Here is a 6,743-nt window from a genome sequence, read left to right as displayed (position 1 = left end):
CAGTTGTCACAGGTGTGACCTTTGAACCTGAAAAGTCTTGTTTATATAAGAGAGCGCCCACAGACTAAATAATATCTATGGTACAGAGAGTGCAAAGGAGAGCAAATTACATTTCCTCTGCAGTGTACTCTCAAACACGAAGACGGATCGTATTACTCTCCTGTCCTCTGAGTAAGGACATCTTGTGAAAGATAGAAAATATTGCTAATAAGAGTGATGTCTTTCCACTATAGAGCTGTAGGTTATAGAAGATATACACCCAAACATCCCATTCATGAAAGCCATGCAAATGTTTTTAGTTTTTTTGGTTGTAGTCTAATTTGGATCATTTGAAAGGCCATATAGGCTACAGCTGCAACATTAAGATGAGCAACAAAACATGAATCAATTTACTTGATAGTCCAATAAGTTATTGTTCAGAGAAATACCTGCTAAAACAATGACGCTCGAGTGTGTTTATCGATCCTGCTCTCACATTGCAGTCAATTGGATTTTTCTTTAGAATTGGAATGTTGTTCGGACAAAACATCTGACTTGGCTCTTGGATATGTGAGGGCCATTTTCCCCCTGTTTTCTGATACTGAATTGACGCCAGATGATTGAGGAAAATGAAAGCACATTCATTGATTTTAGAAATAGCTGTTAGTTACTTTGAAATGGCTGCTAATGTTAAGTAAAGATTGCAAAATACTCAACGTTTTTGAACAGGTATAAATGGATATCTGTGCACAGAATGAGATGATCATGTTCCATTTAGAGATGACAGGAAAGTAGTTGGAGGCCAAATTCACAAAAAGGACAATAAAGTACAGTATATGGATGTTGTATGAACCTTTAATCTAAAAATATCAATTTCCTGTGGGTGTCTGCTGAGTAGAGTGAAAGCATACGCATTCCACCTTTTCTCACTAAAAACTCATGTGTGCTTTTTGAGTCCCTGGTTATTGGTGCAGGATATTTTACCACGGTATTTCATTATGAGCCCGCAATAAATGAATAAAAAACTTAAATATACAAGGTACAGTTACCTGCCTTGACAGATGTGTTGCACATTTACAGGCGTCATTCACAGACATATGAACACAATATAAGTTCTCTTTGTACTCACGATACCATTTTTTTAATTTCATTCATTTACAATCCTAATATTCTGTAGGCATGATCTTTTTGAAGTTATTCGTATACAAGTTGTTGTTGGATTGCTGAATTTCCATACAATGTTGAGTTTGGCCGGATGTAACTGGCATGACAGCAGCCCCTAGTGGTCAACACATCTAACATCCTTCATTTTTAGAATCACCACTATACCCTAATCCTAATGGGTATATGGGTTATATTTAGTGTGTTGCATGAAAACACATGCGGACGCACTTCTAAATTAGCCATTTATTAAATGTAACATAAAAGATCAAATGTACACACACAATTATTGATTAAAATGTATCAAATTAAGAATAATTAGGATCTAAAGTGTATCTTTTTGAATTTGCAAGAAGGATTTATGTTAGTGATTGAGTCTTAAAGGGCGACTGTGGCTGTGAGGGAGTGCGGTCGTCTTTCAACCAGAAGGTTGTGGGTTCGATCCCAGCCCATGCAGTCAACATGTCGATGTATCCTTGGGCAAGATACTTAACCCTGAGTTGCTCCCGACGGCATGGCCAACGGTGTGTGAATGTGTATGCATGTTAGGTCCTAGAGTAACATAGACTGCTCTGTATGAATGGGTGAACGACATGTAGTACAGTATGTAAAGCGCTTTGAGGGGTCTTAAAGACTGGATAAAGCGCTATATAAGTACAGTCCATTTAAAATGCTTCTTTCTTATAAATGAACTAAAGCTGACTTTTATTCTATATCATTTATATAGGAAACTATGATTTTAAATGATGTCATTTTGCTTATTCTTTTCTTTTGAAAAGTCACTTAAGCCTAGGAAATCACAAACACGGTAAATTGTTTCTCTTACGTGTGACGCCAAGCACAATCTATTCTGGCCCTGGGCACAACAACACAATCTCCTGCTTAGTTAGTCATTAATGTGCATATTTACCTGGAGAGAAAAGGGTGCTGGAAAGGTTCATGTTGCCAATATCTTTGCAGGCTTCGGTTAAACAAACTCCAGCTGCTGCATAGCCTTTAGTTGTGTGTTGGCTACATCTTCGCAAGGAATTGCCACATTAAGAGATTCAACATTAGGGTCAACTTTCCTTGCTTATTTTCCTTTGGGAGTCTGGTTGTTATTGCTCTGTTTGTCTGCTACTATCATAAAATGAAAAATCTCATCCAAAAAACTCACTCTTTAAACTAGCGACTGAATACATTTACTTTCAGCATTCAAATGTATTAAATGTCTCAGCTAGGTAATACTTTTCAAAATATTGAATGTGTAAATTGGTTTCTAGAGGATCAGTAAACTTGTTTACTTGCAGCATCAACATTCAGGGACGCTGTGACATAGCTTTTCAAAAGTAAAGGTTTTAGGGGAAAATACAAAACCTTACACTAAAAGCCAATTGTTTGAACAATACTTTATGCCTATACTTAGAAATATGTATGTATTGGCTAGGTTAGCATAATGAGTGTTCATTATGCTAACCTAGCTAACGTTGGAAGACATTCGGCAAAACTTGACATATTATTTTTTAATTTGAAGTATTGTGTGTTATTTTTCTGGAAATATAATTAAATTAATTAAGTGTCATGTCACGATTATCAGTATGTATTTGTTATTTCTTTTAATCACGGTAAACAGGTCAGATATTAGCATGCTAACATTCGTTTTGTCTCTTAGTTCCATTGGCTAGTAACAGTTACACCTTGTAGTTGGGACTGCTGGGGGGAAATCTCTTCTTGATTAAACCCATATTAATGTAACATTTAGGCTACGTTTGAACTAAAGAGCCAACGCAAACAGCTCGTGCTATCTATGCTATCCAGCTTGCAGTGACCACAGAAAGATTAGCAGTTATAGAGTTTAGATTACATTTGTACACACAACAATTCTGCCATTATGGATCATGGATGTGTGAAAGTGCAGTATTCATGTAATATAGTTGATAGGCATCATGCTGTGCAGCCACACATCTACTGGGCCCTTCGACAGGCCACATTGTTCTCTGAACCTAAACTAATGTACCTTTTAACTTAAACTGCCTTTGAATCCGACTGTCACCTAATCATAGAGTTGATACTCAGCGGCTAAATTAGATTATCCGGCCCCACTGGCTTGATGTGTAATTTTTCTCTGAATGCCATGGCCTGCTCAGCCACTGTTTATTGAATTATTTAGCTCCACTCCTCTTACAAATAGCCCCTCATCAGCAGCCACTATGATACCAGAAACACTTCCATACATTAATCATTTCCCTTGACCTGTTTTACAAAAAAAAAGTTGTAATATGAAGATTGTAAGAATGCCAGCGAGTCTACCACTATCCTCTTTAACTGCATCCACAAGCCCGCTCAAGCATGCAGACACTCTGTGGCTAACTGACACACACATAATCTGTGCAGGAGGCCACTCGCTTTTTTATCCCTATACATCCAATGATAGAGCCACCATCACTGAGAACATAAGCTATCATGCTTTAGACGCATCAATGAATAAATCACATCACGTCGAGTCAGTTATTTATTCATAAAGCCGAAAACCACAACATTTCCAAGGAAGGCTTTGCAATCTGAGGAATACAGAAATGATCCACAATGCAAAGAGTAAATCAAATATAACCTTTTGATAGGAAATAAAGCTGTTTACTGACTCCATAGAAGTAGAAGAAGTCAAAATTCAAATTAAGATCTTTATGACCAAAAATGTGCCTGACTATCAATGGTTTTATAAATAATTCCCAAACATTGAAACAATAGAGTGGCACACCTTTTCCAAACCTGCCTACTGAAAGAAGTGAGCGCCCTCTGTTGGCTGTGACTGACACTGTGTTTCTGCTCCTGAGTGTGAATGGTTCACAAGGGACTGAGAATGGGTTGCCTTAGCAACTGCAGATAGTGAAAGTGCAAGCTCTTGATCATGACCCTATACAGATATGTGTAATTGTGTAATGCCTGCTCTCATCCCCCGGAAAGAATAAAAGAGGCACAGGATGAAAGCCAGAGAGAATTTGTGAAACCCTTAGATGGATACGATATTATAGTTTACCTTTGTAGCATTAGTATGTACTAAATCATTTTTTTTAAATAGATATACATCTAATAAGGTTTATTTTTCATTATACTTGGTTGGATCTGTATGTAGACTAAAAATAAATGTGAAATGTATTCCCATGTATGTATCCCCCTCACCTCACCATGTCAAATCAATGACTATACATTTGCAGTGAGTTTGTAAGCACATTTTTTGCTGCATGTTATTTTTACTTAACCAAACAGAACGTATGCCATTTTTTAAAGCACATTTTCTGCCCAGGGTAACATGTCCACCTAATTAAAAAATATGCGCGTTCACTGTAATATACAAGAATATGTACGCAGCACACAGGGGAGGAGGACAATTATGTGAACACCTGTAGAGCTTAATGACATCCAATACAGTATGTGTTTGGAACATAGTGTTAACCTCCTGTATATCCATGTGTGTGCTGCTCATGGTCTGATTACTGACTCTATCTGTATACTGATGTCTACAAATATGTATCATTTGTAATAAAAGAATAAAATATATATACATATGTCTTTTGAAAATATCTGGTAAAGGAGTTCTGTTTAACGTTTGGGGGACATGTAAAGACGGGGGTCCGGGACTTTTGAGCCTCACACCTTTAATTGCATGCATTCTTGTGGATATATTGTGTGTATATTTGAATATGCTCTACCCTTCTTGTGTCTTTTGTTATTTACATCAATGATACATTATTAGATTGTTTCTGCAAGGTGGCAATATTAAGAGAAAAATAACATTACAAGAACAAAGTCATTATTAAATGAGAATAAAATAAATGTTAAATCAATTGACCAGAAATTGAAAGACAACATAAGTTATTGTACTATAATATATACTATAATACTATTTACACTTTTGCAGAATAATAGATGTTGTTTTTATATGAAAAGATCATTTGTCATTTTGACACTGAACCGTTTATAGGGTGGGTTTTATTGAAGGTTTGAGATGTTGTGTGAGAAAATAATATCCACCTCAAACGTCAGTATCTGTTGGGAGAAACTTAAGAGGTAATATACGTAAATAAGATGAGAAATAGTATTGATCCCTGGTGGAAAAATGTGATTGTTGCAGCAGTAAAAGTATTGGAACTTCAGTAGATCAAAAACATATAAGACTATGAAATAAGCAATAAAATGACATACAACTATATCAGTAATGAAGCTACCAGTAGAATACAGTAAACAATTCATTTCAGAAATGATTATGCTGACAATTTGAAGGTGCATTTAAATTGGACTATAGAGCATTTTGATTTGAATGGATAGCTGGGTTTCAGACACAGTTTTCGCATTTGGATGTTAATAATAGTGCTAGTCAGCATCATGCCCCCCTCTAAATCTCTGATGATACTCCCAAAAAACGATTTGATTGACACTGAGGAGTTTTGATCTACTTCTATGCATGAGCTGTCAATACTGACTAAGTTTAGCGTGCATCGAAATACTTGTGACAAAGCTTTTCTTTAGTCCTTAAGAGATATTTTTCTGCCAAACTTCACTTTGGTTCTTGGCACTAAGCCAGTTTTTTTTTTGCCAGTGGTTATTTGTCTGACAGCCAAGATATCCAGAGCATAAAAATACAATTTTTATATTCTTTTTAATGTGTGTTTGTGAGTGTGTGGAAGGGACACGGAGAGAACATTTTCCTGGCAGCAGCTCCACAATTTCTCTGCAGTTACCCTCTAATACTAAAGCTATTCAGTGTAGTCACTGTAGCTTGTAAGTGAGCAATGCTTAGATTTAAAAGGAGAGACCGATGTTATTGTAAAAATCAAATGATGTAAGCCAAATTGTGAAACTGTTAACTATGCAAATACAATTTATAGTGCTTTTGTCATTATCTAAATACAATTGTGTTGAATGTTGCTTTCCAAAATATACATGAATATTTAGTTGTGTTTCAGAGGCCAAAGATTAATTATATTCTACTTTACTTTACTAACACGTTTGAAACAACACAACAAATCTACTATTTGAAAGGTCTGCTTGAAAAAAGACGTATCTGCATTTAGCTAGTAACTTTTACCAGAGACTACTGTATAGTCCAACAGATTGGCACTCAGCGAAGCCTCAGTTTTCAAAAAACTCCAAACTTGTGTTGTAAAATAGAAAACTAGAGAGCATGTATGTTCCTTATAGATTATTATTTTCTCAATAATTCATTTAATTCCCAAATAAATCCAATTAATTTGAAACCCTAAGCCTAATATATTCATTGATAAATGATGGTACATCATGAAGAATGTGGTGATCTCTGTATGCTGTTGTAATTTGATTGTCTGCGCTGTGATTTTGTAAGGCTGCTACTTTTGTAAAAGAGAGTTTTGATCTCAATTGGATTTCCTGGCATAAAGGTTTTTTAAATAAAATTATTAATGATTGTTTCAGGTCTTAATTATATGACAAAAGCGAACTCGTCTTACTTTAAGCTAAGTTGCGAACCATTTGATTAATATTATAAAATCAGTTTCGAGGCTCATGCTGGCGCTGTCCATTACCTGCAGTGCTGAAACGTATTAATCAAACCAACATTAATCAACATCATGTACTTTTCACGGGACACT

The sequence above is a fragment of the Gymnodraco acuticeps genome, unplaced genomic scaffold, assembly GCF_902827175.1.
Source record: "Gymnodraco acuticeps unplaced genomic scaffold, fGymAcu1.1, whole genome shotgun sequence".
Lineage (NCBI taxonomy): Eukaryota > Metazoa > Chordata > Actinopteri > Perciformes > Bathydraconidae > Gymnodraco > Gymnodraco acuticeps.
The sequence above is the reverse complement of the archived record's forward strand: the minus strand, read 5'-3'. Positions refer to the sequence as shown.